This window comes from Erpetoichthys calabaricus, chromosome 13 (genome assembly GCF_900747795.2).
Source record: "Erpetoichthys calabaricus chromosome 13, fErpCal1.3, whole genome shotgun sequence".
NCBI lineage: Eukaryota > Metazoa > Chordata > Cladistia > Polypteriformes > Polypteridae > Erpetoichthys > Erpetoichthys calabaricus.
The window spans coordinates 70,835,653-70,852,217 of NC_041406.2; positions in this window are offsets into that span (position 1 = coordinate 70,835,653).

Sequence of the window (16,565 nt, forward strand, 5' to 3'; positions counted from 1 at the left end):
GGACAATTACAATATTTTCCCTATACTTCAGATACGAGAAAGTAAAAAAGAACAGTCATTACAAGACCCACTTGGAAATGTGCTGTTCAGAAAAGTCGCATTGTGAAATAAGAATGGTCTTTAAAAATAAGGCCTTGTTAAAATAAAACCTGTAGTGCTTATAAAATAATGACATTGTATTTCATAACAATTAGATGACCTTTATTTTATTGTGATTTTTCAAAATTTATTGAGCCATTTATTTATAAACACTGTTCTTTTGCGTGTGATTATTTCATAGTTGCTATATTATTTATTTCATTTTGGCACAAATGGCATTCCATAGCCTATATTGGACTGATTAGAAATCTCAAGTCAAGCAGGTAATGCAAGTATTTAAAGAAAGTAGTGGAACTGAGGAAACCAAATGCAAAGCCGTTGAGATTGTACAAATCTCAGTTAGGGATTCAAAACCAGTTTTCTAGGTTTGCCCACACTTTATAAATGCTCTTAATATTTAGATTTATTTTATTTCAGCACTGTAGCTTTAATTTTTTTTTTCTTCTTTCAGGAACCATAGTATTCAATCTCTTAGAAACTGCTCAAAATGGTTTTGTCAGTTCTGTCGAGCATTTTACATGCTTGCCAAGACGTCTGTATCAGATTTTGTTTTTTGCTTTTTAGAGCGAGGTTTACTTTTCAGTTGCTAGGTCACTTGAATATTATGTCTAAAAGTTGTCACAAATCTTTGAAGTCTAATAGTAAAATATAGTTGTAGTTTTTTGATGAATGAGCTTATGACCAGTAAAAAAAAAACTGAAGCAACATAGAGTACCTATGTTACAAATCAAACCAGACAATTTTTCACTTATGTCCACCACTTTTTCTGTTGACAGTGCTCTCACTACAATGCACATTTTTCTCACAGCAAATGCTAAAGGGTTTTTTCCTTTTTTCTTTTTAATTTATTCTATCATTATCAAAAAATCCCCAATTAAAACATGCTTGGAAAAATGCAAATGAAAGCGAAAAAAAAAACTGATGAAAAATTATGGGAGAGATATGCACTTCAGCTTTTTTTTTGTTTGTTTAATGTTTTTATGCTTAAGAATAAAAATGCAGTAATTGGTGCTTTTAAGTTTTGTTAAAAAAAATAAAACAAATACTACTGTATATTATTTGGGGGAATCAATCGACCCTTTCAAATGACAATGGTAGAATTTCATAAGACTACCATGTAAGGGTCTTTATTTTGCAGTATGTAATAATGTTATGTGCCTTTTTGATTTGTTTGTGCCAGAGCTTGTTGCTTAAAAAATTGAAAAAAAACTGAAATTGATGTGTTCAGCAGTAATGGAAACCTGTGATTGTTTGATTTTTCAAATATGTAATCTTAATGAAATGCCACACACTCACACATACAGATTAACATCGCTGTGGTTTACTGCAAATGCTGATGTTTCATGATTATATACCGTAATTAAATGTCATCCTAGAAAAGAATGTATTCTTTATTTATATTTATAAATAGTGTGAAAATCATCTGTTGTCTTGCAGCCTTAATTACCGATCTCTGGATAATCAGCTATAAAACTGACTGACTGTTGCTCACCTGGCATAGCTGATATGGTCTTGTTTATTTATAGTTCATCCTATTCCTAATTCCAGAGAATTTATAGTGGTCTATTGTAACAAAAAATTAGCATAATTAATGTCTGGAGCATAATGTAAAAAGATCTAAATGAAAGCTTATGAATAGAACAACATTCTGTTTGTAGGCACTATCAGCAGGCATTCCAGTTGAAGACATAATGCTATACCCTAAGCCATCAGTTTATGCAATACAGCATCTCAGGTAAATTTACCTCTGGATTCTTATCAACAAAAAGATAATAAATGTGTTTAATGCCATGACATGCCTTCTGTGTCCATTAGGGGGTTTACCTGCACCCCCAACCCCCAGACACCACTAAATAAGGACTTTCCTGTGTTCAACTAAAAGGTTATTTTTATTGACAGACAGTACCTTGTAGTATAATAGTACAATTCAATCCTTTTCTTTTCTCTTCTCTTCTCCTCTACTCTTCCCAGGTGAGTGTTTTCCAACTCCATTTCCGAGTCCGACTCCCTGAGCTGAGTGAAGGACTCTCTTTTAACTCCAGACCCAGTAGTACTTCTGGTGCTTAATCAATTTCCCCCAGTGGTCCTTCTGTCGTCACTATCCAAGAGCTCCCCCTGGTGGTCCCCACAGAAACTGACAGGGCAGGCTCATGGGATCACAACTCCCATGCTGCCCTGCAGGCTTTCATAATAGGGCTTGCCAGACGGGATGTGAACAAGTGGATGCTCTTCCCATAGCAGGCAGTCAATAAAATTCCAAAGCAACGTTTACACTGTTTTGTGTCTTTTGTTTCTCACACCCTCATACACCTTTATCGTAAGAGCATTCCTTATCTACGATGGAGCGTTCGATCAGAAGAAAATATGAAGCTGGTTTTAAATTAAACGTTGTTGAAGTAGCGAAAGAAATTGTTAACTGCACTTCTGCAACAAAATTCGACGTGTCTGAGAAACTGGTGTGAGATTGGAGAAAGCAAGAAGATGTGTTGCATTTTTAAACGGGCGTACAAGTCAGGGTCTGATTTTATGATCGATTTTTTGGGTTTCAAGACCCGACTTATATGTGAGTACTAGCAAAATATCCGCGCTTCGCAGCGGCGAAGTACTGCTTTAAAATTATAAATAATAAACTGAGGGAAAATATACCAATAATTATTTGTTAAGGATCTCTTTGTATTCCAGTTGTAATATGACCAAGCTGTGCGCTGAGCTTACTCTTGAGTATGCAACGTATAGTTGGCCATGTGAAAAGCAAATCAAGAATGGCAAGACCGCGTCAGCTGTGGAGCTCAGCTTGGAGCGAAATGAAGTGAATGAAATGAGGTGAATGGGAGGGGAGATGATGACGTGACTCCCCCACCCCCCTTAACTCTCCATCCCTCCACAAGCACACAAAGACAGTCTCTCGGATCCCAACTCTCCTTCTGCACACCGCGTCTACTAAATACTAAGAAACACTAAAGGAAAAAATACTATTCAGTAAGTAGCGCGTCTACTAAACAGTAAATCAGTAAAGGAGAAAGGACTAAACACTAAGGGAAAAGAACGGCAAGACCGTGCCAGCTGCGGAGCTCAGCTCAGAGCGAAATGAAGTGAATGAAATGAGGTGAATGGGAGGGGAGATGATCACGTGACTCCAACACCGGCCTTAACTCTCCATCCCTCCACAAACACACAAACACAGTCTCTCGGATCACAACTCTCCTTTATATATATAGGTATACAGTAATCTTAAAAATTAGAGGAATTTTATAAAAAATGTTAAGACTCCAGCCTGCTGTGTAACTGTTCATTCTATAAACCAATGATTTGTTGCCTTCTTCCTAGTACAGGTATACTTAATCAAATGCAGCTACAAGACAAAGGCTTTTTATTGCAGGCTACCTTTGCAAAGAAGACTTTCCTCTAAAAAGTGAACCTTATTCAAATACTAACTGATTGAAAAATATTAATAATGTAATAGTGCCAGAGTGCTCAGGTAAGATTGATTCAACAATCTTAAACAAAACTGACCATATTAAAGTTTTATATTTATTGATCCTTCACTACACTGTATATGAACACTTTTAAACTACAGAAATATAACACTTATTGAAGCACTTTAAAAGAATTAACATTTAATGTAGCAGTTTAATTTCTCTTTTTGAATGTATTATGTTATTTATATATTGGCAGATGCTCTTCCCCTGGAGTGTGGTCAGAAAATAAGAAATGGATTTCAGACTAAGAGGAGGAAGAAACTCTACTACAAGGCGAGAAAGGATAAGAGACCAGTGGCCATAAGTCAAAAACCAGAGAAGTACTTCTCAAAGCTGTAATTTTTGATGAAAAAAATACCATTCATGGTTTCGCTTATATCTGCTGTGTTTAGCTGATATTTGCCTTTCTTTTACAATGACACATCCTCGCATTTATAAGCTTCATGTTTCATTTTAGCTGTCTGACTTCAGCCTGAGGTCATTCTATTGTGTAAATGCAGAAATACTGTATATCACAACATTAAGAACATTCCATTAAATTATTAGCTTATGGGGTTTAACAAAATCTTCCATTATTTATGTGAAAGCTAGATTCTATTCAAATATAGGTAAACAATTTCCCGAGAGTTGAGCCCAGGCCCTCTTGTACTCTAGTCCACCCACAACTTGTTTTGATTTTCGGCTTTGATAATGTGTAAAGGTGTGGTTCGATGTGCCCACGGGGTTAAGTGGAGTACAATGGCATGCATTTAAGAGAGTGGGGGTCCAGTATTTGTCCCCCTCTAGTATAGTGTATTAAAACTGCTTGCATCTCAGGAGTTTAGATTTCCATGACAATGACTGTGAAGTCCAGGTATTAATCTTATTCACTGTGAGATTATCTGCCAGAAGCTGCACTGCAATAGATGAATTTGCTTGAGGGGACATAAACTTAAATTAAAATAAGAAATGCACACTCATGCAGCAGACAAAATGGTTTGAAATTAACCACTAGAAATTCCAAATTAAGCAAGCAATTATGTCACTATGAATTTTTAATATAACAGCACACCCCCTTGCTAAAATCATAACTTTGATTAGTTCTGAAAAGGTTATAGTAAGGAAGACTGACACTTAATTGATCACTGAATTATCGAGCTACAGTAAGCTTTAGTAACACAGAAGAGTTGAGAAGAGAAAACTACTTAGATCCTTTTTTTCAAAAATTTGCAACAGACAGCCAATGATCAGTCTTGAACATGTGATGGAATGTTTGTGGATACAGCAAACCTGCTGCCCCAGTACTTAGAAAGAACTTGACACAAGAAGTCAGCAGAACTTTTACTTCTCTTTGAACCTAGAGTTCAACTGGAAAAGAGAGAGACACACAGAGGAATGATCTTTGTAGTTTTCAATAAATATATTTTTTGGAGGCTTTTTACTACTTTAATTGCAGATTGCTCTCTCAGAAATGCTTCTACTATACATACCTAGTATTTATTTTGAGTTCCCAGGTTTTTCCGGGCACAAGATAGAAACTTTTTTTCTGAAGCAGGGGTTACATGACTATACTCCCAGAAATCTATAAATACATTTGAATTAAGCTGTCAAGGTGCCACACTGAACCATACTGTTACACCAAAAACATGTTGCGAATTGTTTCTTACATTTGTGTAAAACCTGTACTTCACTTGCTTCCAATTACGGTATGGTATCTGGTTGTATAACCAATTCTAAAGTTACACTTAGAAAAGTAGGTTTAGCTGTTGCCCCTTCCCTCCAAGAATCTGGGTTCATTTAATGGCCCGAGGAATATGTAGAGTTTGTAATATTCAGCATATTTACATGTGAGTTTTCTGCATCTATATCAGGTTGTAGTACCTTAAAGTACTGCATTTTAGATGAATTATCGGATCTAAACAGACCTGGGATGAATGCCAATGTGTATGGAAGTGTGCTCTGTGATAGACTTCTGACTTGTTCAGGTTTGATTCCTGCCTTACTGCAAGTGGCTGAATAATAGTAAAATAACAGCTGTATTAATGTAATTGTGGATTACACATTTTGAAAAGCAAATTATGAAACTGAAATTTTTGACCAGTACCCAAACAATTTAAAAAATTCTAAACAACTTATTAAAACAGAACAGTCTATTCAGCCCAACAAAGCCCACCAGTCCTATTCATTTAATTCTTCTAAAAAAACATCAAGTCGAGTTGTGAAACTCCTTAAAGTCCTACTGTCTACCACGCTGCTTGGTAGCTTATTCCAAGTGTCTATGGATATCTGTGTAAAGAAAAACCTCCTAATGTTTGTGCGAAATTTACCCTTAACAAGTTCTCAACTGTGTCCCGTTTTCTTGATGAACTCATTTTAAAATAACAGACTCTATCCACTGTACTAATTCCCTTCATAATTTTAAACACTTCAATCATTTCACCTCTTCATCTTCTTTTGCTTAAACTCAAAAGGCTCAGCTCTTTTAATCTTTCTTCATACAGTAAGTCATCTCCTGTAGCCATGGAATCAGCCTAGTCGCTGTTCTCTGGACATTTTCTAGTGCTGCTATGTCTTTTTTGTAGCCCGGAGACCAAAACTGCACACAGTACTTCAGATGAGGCCACACCAGTGTGTTATAAAGCTTGAGCATAACTTCCTTGGACTTGTACTCCACACATTGTGCTGTATAACCTAACACTGTTTGCCTTCTTAATGGCTTCTGAACACTGTTGGGAACTTGATAGTACTAAGTCCACCATGACTCCTAAATTCTTCTCATAAATTGTACTCTTGATTTTCAGACCTCCCATTGTGTATTCAAAGCTAATATTTTTACTTTCTTCGTGTAGTACTTTACATTTAATGTCAGTAAATTTTATCTGCCATAAATCTGTTCAAACCTGTATGCTGTTCAAGTCCCTCTGTAATATTTCAAAGAATTCCAGATTATCTGCCAGTCCACCTATCTTGGTTTCATCTGCAAATCTAACCATGTTGTTACTTATATTCCTATCCAAATCATTTAAATATATTAAAAATAGCAGGGGCCCTAGCACTAAACCCTGTGGAACACCATTCTTAACATCAGCCAATTCTGATGAGGTTCCTCACACCATCATCTTCTGCTTCCTGTGTCAGAGCCAATTCTGCACTTATCACCCTGAACTCCCACTTCTTTAGGTTTGATGCCCAACATCTCATGTGGCACCTTATAAAATGATTTCTGAAAGTCAAGATAAATAATATCATAGGCTCCACTTTGATCATTCCCTTTTGTTACTTCCTCATAGAATTCCAGCATATTATTAAAACACAACCTTCCTCTTGCTGACAGTTCAGAAACACTGCTGTACTTGCTATGTGCTGATCAGTCTTATCTTTAATAAATCCTTTCGTTAATTTTCCTGTGATGCACGTTAAGCTTACTGGCATATAGTTGCTTTGATCTTCACAGACACACTTTTAATATAATGAGATATATCATTTTATATAATTTGCTATTTTCCAGTCCTTTGGAATTTCCTCAGTGCACAGTGACATCCTAAAAATATGCATCATATCATATATATGATATATATCAATATATATCATATGGGTTTATATATGTACTCGCTAACCTCTTTATGAACTTGAGGGTACTGTAAATATTATCTGGTCCTGGAGATTTGTTTGATTTCAGCCTATTTAATGTGAGTAGTACTTCTCCCTCTACAATTTTTATATCACTCAGTACCTCCTTAGTAGTCTCATTAACCACTGGGAGCTTATCTACTTCCTCACTTGTGAAGACCTCAGAAAAATGTGTACTTAGAGCATCTGCTATCTCACTGTCTGTATTTTTTTAATTCCCCTTAATTATTCCTGATGCATTTCACCTCCTTCTTGACTGTTCTTTTACAACTAAAATACTGAAAGAATCTCTTTGGGTCATCTGTCGCCTTATCTGCTATATTCCTCTCCAGCTGTCTTTTAGCCTAATATCCTTCATAATGGCTGCCCTCATGTTCTTATATGCTCTATGATTCACTTTGGAATTATTAGTCTTATACACCATATACAACTATTTTTCCTTTGCAGCTTCTTTTTTTAAAATCTTTATTAACCCACTGCAGAGTTTTTTTATATTTCCTAAAAGGTTATGTATGTGCCTGTCCTGCTTTACATGTAAAATGCTTTTTAAATCTGTTCCATTGCTTCTTGACTGTCTCCACACTTAAATTCTTATCCCAGTATATCCTCCTTAGATTTTGCCACATCTGCTCAAAATTTCAACATAACAGTTTTAGTCTTTGTGTCCTCATTATTCCAAAACACTGAGAATTGTAATATATTATGGTCTCTTGATCCTAGTGGTTCAATTCTGTCCTAATTCTTACAAAATACTAAATCCAGACAGGCTCAACCCAGTGTTGGTGCTTTAACATACTGTGTTAAAAAACACTCACTGATTACTTCTAAAAAATCCTGATCTTGTGCTTCACTATTTTCAAGGTTATCCCAATCCATATTCGGATAGTTAAAGTCCCCCATGACTATAATATCCCCCTGTAAACTTGCCTTTTTAATACCACTATAAAGATTTGCATTGAAATTACTGTCTGCATTGGGCAGTTTGTAACACACTCCTAAAATAAGGCCTCTTTCCCTAATGCTTTCCAGGTGAAGCCACATGTCCTCATTAAGATGGAGCTCATCATCCAACTGAAGAGGACTTTTATTTTAATTCTTTTTGACATAAACAGCAACCACACCTCCTATTCTGTTCTGTCTGTCCTTCCTAAAAATGTGTATCTCTCTATGTTATACTCATCCCCATCTTTGTTATTCAGCTGGATCCACCTCCACTCTGGTCAAGAGCCTATCCACCCTTCCACAGTGGTATCCCACCTATGTATCCAGAAGGCAACACATCGTGTGAGATTCTCTGTCTCTGGAGAAAACCTGTGCTACAATCCCCCTAATGATTGAGTCCACAACTATCACTACCTCTCTCTTATTGGGAACTGGCTTTGAGGTGACCCATTGGGGATCCTCATCCCTGCCTACTACCTCAGAACCTTCAGAGACACCGTCCAGCTAAGCAAGGACCTGCAAATGGTTTGACACTTCCAATTCTGGGGTTGATGTCCCCGGACAGTGTGCACCCTTTACCTTATGCCTTCTACCTGTCTGGTCTGGAATCTCCTCCTGTACCACCTTAGGGGTGCATACAATCTCTCCAAAGAACACTGGGGCCAGGTCTCCAGGTCTGCCAATTCTCTTGATAAACATGGTTTGAAAAAGTAATTTATATAAAAATAGCATATACAGAAAATGGGATGATCTACTCATGCAGGAAGGCATGGTAAGACCCTTTTAGGTCCGGGGCGATGCACAGTTTTTAAATAAATAAATAAAGGCGCGCTCAGGGCAGGTGTAGGTGCACATGGTAGTGTGGAATGTTGGTAGAAAGACTGGTGAGTCTACATTTAGGGTTAGATGTGCTCTGCAAGCCAATTTCCTCCTTAGTGCTCCAGGGTACATAATTGTGGCACCTGTGCTTAAAGACATATAAAAAGGAGCCTGAGCAAAAATATATGAGATTTACAAGAAAAAATAAAACAACAAGAACAGAAAAGATCAAAATGAAGGTTAAATTAATCTGAAGGTGATAGTAAAGGCAAAAGCTTGGTAGAACCAGAGCTGATGAAGACAGGAAGCAGGCAGTCAATAATTTGGCCCAGATGAAGCAAGAACACCAGGAGCAGGAGTGACCTACCACTTTGGATGTCTCCTGGCTCGAGGCCAATAAGCTGGTGAGAGAGCAATGCTTGGCATGGTGCCCCGCTAGATGTTTGGAATGCCAGTAAAGACCCGAAACAGTTTAAAGACTGCTTGCACCTCTTTTGAGACTGTTGAAATAAAAGCACAAAGCACTTTGCGACACCTCTAACTGTTTCCATCTAATCCTGGTCATGACTTTCGAGCGTCCTGGGTTTAAGAGGGTTATGGCAGCTTCAGCCTACCTGGACAATCGCAGAAAGTGTAAGGCTACAAGCAAAACATCACATTAACTAGGAAGGCAACTAAATGATCATAAAAAAATCATAATAATAACAAATTGCATTTGTATTTAAATACTAAGCTGCAAATTAAACTACCACATTCAGATGCTCAATTTTCTTTCTTTCCTCACCACTGTTAAAATGAACTCTATTACTTTTCTGCCATGGCTTTCCTTTGTGGACTCACATATCCTCTCACAAGACAAAGATGTTAACTGGTGTCTCTAATTAAGTTTGGTTTTAGAGTGTATACCTTGCATGTTCCTCCTGTATACTGGTTTTCTCCAGATGTTCTCATTTTTCTCTTATCCCATGTTTCTGATTTTTCATTTTTGAAAAAGGGAATTGAAAGGATGAATATGTGAGTAAAGTACAGTTATGTAATCATTGCTGAGCATAAAAACTAGTGTATTTTAGAGACGGAAAGTGACCTTATATATAACTACTTTTTTGGAACGTGCATCAGTCCAGGCACTCCAGAATGAAAAGTTTTCTTACTCTGACTTTTGCTGCTCTTTTTTGCCCAGCATAGTGTAATTAGATTACAGTGCTCAACTGTTTTTCTGCAGTCTGCTGAATTTACCATCATAGCAGAAAGCCTTGGTGGCCTCTGCTGAATCCCACCTGATAAGAAAACAAATTTCTGCTAAAGAATTTAATTCTGTTGTGGCACAGAAAGGCCTTTTCTTTGCACAACTCAGGGATTGCATTATAGCCTCAGTATAGATGGAAGCTAGGAAATAAAAATCCCTAGGTTATGACTTCAATAAGATTTGAAGTATGATTTTATATAGGTGCCAGTTGCACCTACGAAACATATAGAAATGAAAGGTCACAGGAAATGCACATCTAGCAGCCCCACTATTATTAACATCAACTACAGAGTCTCTAGCAAGAGGAAACAACTTGTTTCCAGCAGAAGATAAGCATTGCAAAGCTCTTTTTAATGAATTATTTACATTTTCTATTTTGGATGGGTTCAGTCTCTCTACATACTTGCAATAGAAAAAGCAGACGCAGAAAATGGATGGATGGATGAACCCAATCTATTTTCAATTTACTAATCCTGAAAAATAACTATAATTTAAAATACTGTACTTTTTGCAATGATTTTATTCAGTACTCTATTTTTCATTGCAGATTTATTTTACATTGTACTTATTATTAAACACTGTACTATGTTTGCTTCAGTTCTTGACTTATGCATTTGACAAATGCATCATTGTATGAAAAAGGAAATTAAATGGTTTTAAGGCATCCAAATACATACATTCCATGTCTCCCAAAATTATTTGAGTTTCATGGGAATTTGTATCCTTTCTCTGACTCCTGCAAGTGCTCATAATCTCCCAGAAATCAATCCTTGCGTAAAACATCCCCAGCTAATTATTTAATTATACTGTATAGTTTTTTTCAATGGGGCCTTCTCCTCCCTAAAATCAATGTAGCATGGAATTTAATTGTATTTGGCCTCCACTGCATCCATTTTTTTTAAAGTCAGGATGTTTGCATACATCCCTTGCATCACAAATACATTTATAAGCAAAAAAAAAAACATATGAAGAAATTATCCATTAGACCAATACTTTCTGTGCAGGGATCACCACTTGACTATTCTGTGCTAATGTACTGGCTAACTGGCTATTATAATTTGAAAAATCAGTCATTTGTACACAGATTAGAACTAACCAAGATATAGTATATATGAATCAGTCCATTAAATGATCAAAAGATTTTTTGTGCATAAAACAGGCTCTAATGTACAACAAATCAAGTCTGAAAAGTGCTTAAATAAAAAGAGGTCATTGTACGGACATGTATAGCAACAAAATTTTGTGACTGAAAGATACTATAAAATGGTTTAAAACAAAAGCACAAAATGTAAAGAGTAACCAGAGACATGTTGTATGTGAAACACAATTTTAAAAGATTTTGAAATAAAAAGCATAACAGGAATTTTATATTGTGTAATCGCAAAAAAGCCATAGGTCCTTGAGAATAATGGCCAAGAAATCGAGCTGACTATGCCAATTGTGATAAGATGGAGCACTCCAGAGTGACCTCAAACACAGAAAGACGTCTGGCCAACCCAGTATCTGAATAAAAAATGAAGTTTATTTTGCAAAGTCAGATAAACAAAATTGGGTGAAATAGTAGAATCAAAACTACAAATGCTGACATATCAAAACAGACCTGGGCTAACTGCCCAACACCTTCCTACCTTCCTTAACACAGTGATCTCCTCTTCCTCTCTGCTAGGAGAGATTATGCTTCTGCTCCCCTTCTAATACCAAGCTTGTCTGACAGAGAAGATGAAGACTTTTATAAAGCATAAATAATTTTATAAACCAGGTAGTACTTCAGATGCCAAGTTAGCCTACTGGGAAATACTTCCTAGTCAACCCTACATTTCCCAAGAACCACTGTAGAAATCTGAACCATTGTAGCAGAATAATGTTGCTACTGGGGAAATAGCAACATTGCAATGTTGCTAATGGCTTGGGGAAGTACATCTCCTTTATAGTGTACCCCCTCCCAGGACATGGCATCCCAGACAGGTAATAATATCTGTTGTGAGATGTGTGCTGCCTTACCACTCCCTTCATCTTCCTGCTTTCACTTACAGTGAATATAAAAAGCTACAAAGACATCATCTCAAGCTACTAATTATATGAAAAGTAGGTAACATACATTTTTGTCGTAAAGTGAAATATATGGCAATTTTGCCTAAGTTCCCAGAAACAGAAAACATTTATATAAATAATCATTTTTAATGTGGTAGCAATGACATCCTAAAGAAAGTAATAATACATAGTAATTTAAAAATGGACGATTGTGAAATATGAAGCATATTTTTGGGAGTCTTGTTTTTATTTTCCAAATTACCAAGATGTGTAGGCCTGGTTGACACAGTATGAGTTAGTGTGCCCTGAGATGGATTGTCTCGCCTTGCACCACAGCATGCATTATCCTCTAATTATAAAATTCGCTGAAGCAAAATCCTGCAGTCAGTAGAGCCCTCCAGGATGAAGATTGGGAATCCCAGCGATAGAGTAATTACCTTACCAACATTCTTTACCCTTGACTTATTTATGTACTCACAAGGCACTTACTTGAATAGCATGACTACTTTTATCAATAATTGTGCTGGGAATCATTATGTCAAAAGGCTAGAATGCGACCAATTATCTTTTACTCTTCAATAATGGCATTTTACTGTTATTCATTTTGCCTTCTAAACAAAACTGCACGGCAATGCAAAAATATGGAAAGGTTTCCATGTACAAAGAAACAAATGTAATTTTTTTGTTCTGTTTTTTTTTCCAGTCCATTTATTTGACAGAAATTATGTTTATTTTTGGTTAGAAAAAAAAGGTTGTACAGTTAGTGTGAATCGGGTTACAATATTCTACAGGTAAATGGAACAAAATGAGTGCTGTTCTATACAGATGCTTTGTACCAAATGCTATTAATTGAAAAAAGATGTATTTCACTGATTAAAAACAAGCAAACACTGCTATTGATTTTTGGATTCACAGACAGAAATGACAAAAATAACACCAGGCAAAGTCAATTTCCACCGCTCAATATTCCCCAGAGAGACTCCAAAAGAGAATTAATTCAGTCTTCACTTTATGACTGGATGGTCATTTTATTATTTTCTAAGCTGGTATAATCTTCAGTAAGTGGCACACTTTCTTTATATTATTTAAAAAATTAATATTTTTAAACTGTATTATATTTTTGTGATGCATTTTTTCTGTTATGCCAGTTCCTGCAATTTAATTAAGCATGCACTGCTTAAAAATGTTTACCTACCGACATTTCATGCTGGCAAGCTCTTTATCAAATGCTTCCCTTTTTATTGACTTCAGTTTACTTGAAAAGATGGCGTGACTACTCACGTTGTTCTATACTTTGTTCAGTTTTGGTAACCAATCAGTCAGTTTAGATTGTAAATATTTTTTGACTTTGAACTGCTGGCTTTCTTGAAGAACCATGTCAGTAATGGTTCCTACTAAAGGAGTCAGACATCACCTTTGTTGTTTCCAGCATCTATTACTGTCACTGTAATCAGTCTCTGGAGCTTTTCACTTTTGCCATGTATTCATATTCATCAAAGTGGCCTCTCAGCTCAGTTGGTATGACTTCAAAGATTATATTATGTTGACAACAACCGACAGGCTTACACCTTCTTTATGTAGGCTCTCGTGTTTCAGGGAAATTGATGAAAATGTCTTTTGATACAATGTGTAGATGTGTCACCTTTGTTTTATCCAGGATTTCTACAAAGATGTTAGTTATGTGGTATTTACTAGAACGACAGATGATCTTGATGAAGTGACTCAGGGGAAAGTGTGTAATCAGAAGAGATGCAGCTCCATCTCAGGTAAATTCACAGTTTTGTACATTTCACGCAAATCAGATGGTCATTTAGAAAGGAGAATAATGTACTTGTTTGCCTACAGTGCATCCAGAAAGTATTCACAGCGCATCACTTTTTCCACCTTTTGTTATGTTACAGCCTTATTCCAAAATGGATTAAATTCATTTTTTTCCTCAGAATTCTGCACACAACACCCCATAATGACAACGTGAAAAAAGTTTACTTGAGGTTTTTGCAAATTTATTAAAAATAAAAAAACTGAGAAATCACATGTACGTAAGTATTCACAGCCTTTGCTCAATACTTTGTCAATGCACCTTTGGCAGCAATTACAGCCTCAAGTCTTGTTGAATATGATGCCACAAGCTTGGCACACCTATCCTTGGCCAGTTTCACCCATTCCTCTTTGCAGCACCTCTCAAGCTCCATCAGGGTGGATGGGAAGCGTCGGTGCACAGCCATTTTAAGATCTCTCCAGAGATGTTCAATCGGATTCAAGTCTGGGCTCTGGCTGGGCCACTCAAGGACATTCACAGAGTTGTCCTGAAGCCACTCCTTTGATATCTTGGCTGTGTGCTTAGGGTCGTTGTCCTGCTGAAAGATGAACCGTCGCCCCAGTCTGAGGTCAAGAGCGCTCTGGAGCAGATTTTCATCCAGGATGTCTCTGTACATTGCTGCAGTCATCTTTCCCTTTATCCTGACTAGTCTCCCAGTTCCTGCCGCTGAAAAACATCCCCACAGCATGATGCTGCCACCACCATGCTTCACTGTAGGGATGGTGCCAGGTTTCCTCCAAACGTGACGCCTGGAATTCACACCAAAGAGTTCAATCTTTGTCTCATCAGACCAGAGAATTTTCTTTCTCATGGTCTGAGAGTCCTTCAGGTGCCTTTTGGCAAACTCCAGGCGGGCTGCCATGTGCCTTTTACTAAGGAGTGGCTTACGTTGTTTTTTCACGTTGTCATTATAGGGTGTTGTGTGTAGAATTCTAAGGAAAAAAATGAATTTAATCCACTTTGGAATAAGGCTGTAACATAACAAAATGTGGAAAAAGTGATGCGCTGTGAATACTTTCCGGATGCACTGTATATTGCCGATTGAATACCTGTTTAAATTTTGCTGACAAAATACAGCTATTCTTTTTTTTTTCTATCATTATTGGGTAGTGGACATAAGGGAAGTCAAATTCAGAAGCAGACAGGGCTTGAAACTATGAGTTCAAAGACAAATGGAGGAATTTCAGGGCAAACCTAGTGGCTACAAGGCAAACGAAGAAAGTACAGCAAACAGCCAGACAAAAATAGCACTTAGGTGACATGCTACACAAAACAATAAAAAAAATAAACAACAGGTTGTTTTGAATGTAATTTATAGTCTTATGAAAAAGTCTGGGAACCCCTCTTAATTCTTTGGATTTCTGTTTACAATTGGGTGAGCTTTCAAAGCAGCAATTTCGTTTTAATATATGACATGTCTTATGGAAACAGTAGTATTTCAGCAGTGACATTAAGTTTATTGGATTAACAGAAAATATGCAATATGCATCATAACAAAATATAGGTGCATAAATTTAGGGACCCCAACAGAGACATTACATATAACACTTAGTTGAGCCTCCTTTTGCAAATATAACAGCCTCTATACACCTCCAAAGCCGTTGATGAGTGTCTGGATTCTGGATGGAGGTATTTTTGACCATTCTTCCATACAAAATCGCTCCAGTTCAGTTAAATTTGATGGCTCCCAGGCATGGACAGCCGGCTTCAAATCATCCCATAGATTTTTGATGATATTCAAGTCAGGGTACTGTGACGGCCATTCCAGAACATTGTACTTCTCCCTCTGCATGAATGCCTTTGTAGATTTTGAACTGTCTTTTGGGTCATTGTCTTGTTGAAATATCCAACCCTTACATAACTTCAACTTTGTGACTGATGCTTGAACATTATCCTGAAGAATTTGTTGATATTGGGTTGAATTCATCCAACCCTCGACTTTATCAAGGGCCCCAGTCCCTGAACTAGCCTCACAGCCCCACAGCATGATGGAACCTCCACCAAATCTGACAGTAGGTAGCAGGTGTTTTTCTTGGAATGCGGTGTTGTTCTTCCGCCATGCAAAGCACTTTTTGTTATGACCAAATAACTCAATTTTTGTCTCATCAGTCCAAAGCACTTTGTTCAAAAATTAATCTGGCTTGTCTAAATGAGCATTTGCATACAACAAGCGACTCTGTTTGTGGCGTGAGTGCAGAAAGGGCTTTCTCATAACCCTGCCATACAGATGTTCTTTGTGCAAATTGCTCTGAATTATAGAAAGATGTACAGATACACCATCTGCAGCAAGATGCTCTTGCAGGTCTTTGGAGGTGATCTGTGGGTTGTCTGTAACCATTCTCACAATCCTGCACATATGCCGCTCCTGTATTTTTCTTGCCCTGCCAGACCTGCTGGGTTTAACAGCAACTGTACCTGTGGCCTTCCATTTCCTGATTACATTCCTTACAGTTTAAACTGACAGTTTAAACCTCTGAGATAGCTGTTTGTAGCATTCCCCTAAACCATGATACTGAACAAT